We start from the raw sequence: 2177 nt of genomic DNA, 5'->3' as shown, positions 1-2177 counted from the left end.
CGAGGTGATGGGGTGGGTCCTGAGCCTCAGCCCCGATCCTCCATCCGTCCTGGGGTGAAGAGGACGGCCGCCAGCCAGATGGGCGCTCCCACGCCAGGCCTCTTGCTCCCCGTCAGCCTCCCTCCTTGAAAATCCTCGTCGTCGGGGCTGATCCGGGCGCGGCCGCGATGCCCCCCAAGGTCGAACGCCGCAGGGACGCCCATCGCCGGCGGGACCCGGTCCCCCCTGGCAAGGGACTCGGGAGGAAGAGGGGGACGTTGCAAGGTTGTAAAGGGTGCTCGCCCTCTCCTCCCTCCTCTCTCTCTCTCTCCGCCCGATTACTCCACCATCTGTGCCCTCCGACTCGATGGCCTTGGGGTCGGGCCCACACTCCCCGGAGGCTGTCAGACCTCCCCCTGAGCAGGGAGAGCGGGATAACCTGAACGGAAAGAAAGAACTCCCATTTCTCCCGGGCCTTTCACCACCTCGGGACGTCCCAAAGTGTTTTACAGACAATGAAGTACTTTTTTTTTGAAGTGTAGTCACTGTTGTAATGTGGGAAACGCAGCAGCCAATTTGCGCACAGCAAGATCCCACAAACAGCAATGTGATAATGACCCAGATCATCTGTTTTTTTTTTAGTGATGTTGGTTGAGGGATAAATATTGGCCCCAGGACACCGGGGAGAACTCCCCCTGCTCTTCTTCCAATAGTGGCCGTGGGATCTTTTACATCCACCTGAGAGGGGCAGACGGGGCCTCGGTTTAACGTCTCATCCGAAAGATGGGACCTCAGACAGTGCGGCGCTCCCTCAGTACTGACCCTCCGACAGTGCAGCACTCCCTCAGTACTGACCCTCCGACAGTGCGGCGCTCCCTCAGTACAGACCCTCCGACAGTGCGGCGCTCCCTCAGTACTGACCCTCCGACAGTGCGGCACTCCCTCAGTACTGACCCTCCGACAGTGCGGCGCTCCCTCAGTACTGACCCTCCGACAGTGCGGCACTCCCTCAGTACTGACCCTCCGACAGTGCGGCGCTCCCTCAGTACTGACCCTCCGACAGTGCGGCACTCCCTCAGTACTGACCCTCCGACAGTGCGGCGCTCCCTCAGTACCGACCCTCCGACAGTGCGGCGCTCCCTCAGTACCGACCCTCCGACAGTGCGGCGCTCCCTCAGTACCGACCCTCCGACAGTGCGGCGCTCCCTCAGTACTGACCCTCCGACAGTGCGGCGCTCCCTCAGTACTGACCCTCCGACAGTGCGGCGCTCCCTCAGTACCGACCCTCCGACAGTGCGGCACTCCCTCAGTACAGACCCTCCGACAGTGCGGCGCTCCCTCAGTACTGACCCTCCGACAGTGCGGCGCTCCCTCAGTACTGACCCTCCGACAGTGCGGCGCTCCCTCAGTACTGACCCTCCGACAGTGCGGCACTCCCTCAGTACTGACCCTCCGACAGTGCGGCGCTCCCTCAGTACTGACCCTCCGACAGTGCGGCGCTCCCTCAGTACCGACCCTCCGACAGTGCGGCGCTCCCTCAGTACCGACCCTCCGACAGTGCGGCGCTCCCTCAGTACTGACCCTCCGACAGTGCGGCGCTCCCTCAGTACTGACCCTCCGACAGTGCGGCACTCCCTCAGTACAGACCCTCCGACAGTGCGGCGCTCCCTCAGTACGGACCCTCCGACAGTGCGGCGCTCACCTCAGTACCGACCCTCCGACAGTGCGGCGCTCCCTCAGTACCGACCCTCCGACAGTGCGGCGCTCCCTCAGTACCGACCCTCCGACAGTGCGGCGCTCCCTCAGTACCGACCCTCCGACAGTGCGGCGCTCCCTCAGTACAGACCCTCCGACAGTGCGGCGCTCCCTCAGTACCGACCCTCCGACAGTGCGGCGCTCCCTCAGTACCGACCCTCCGACAGTGCGGCGCTCCCTCAGTACCGACCCTCCGACAGTGCGGCGCTCCCTCAGTACTGACCCTCCGACAGTGCGGCGCTCCCTCAGTACTGACCCTCCGACAGTGCGGCGCTCCCTCAGTACCGACCCTCCGACAGTGCGGCACTCCCTCAGTACAGACCCTCCGACAGTGCGGCGCTCCCTCAGTACTGACCCTCCGACAGTGCGGCACTCCCTCAGTACTGACCCTCCGACAGTGCGGCGCTCCCTCAGTACTGGCACTGGGATTGAGGGCCTGGATA

The sequence above is a fragment of the Heptranchias perlo genome, unplaced genomic scaffold (genome assembly GCF_035084215.1).
Source record: "Heptranchias perlo isolate sHepPer1 unplaced genomic scaffold, sHepPer1.hap1 HAP1_SCAFFOLD_1652, whole genome shotgun sequence".
NCBI classification, from domain to species: Eukaryota; Metazoa; Chordata; class Chondrichthyes; order Hexanchiformes; family Hexanchidae; genus Heptranchias; species Heptranchias perlo.
This window is presented reverse-complemented; position numbering follows the sequence as displayed.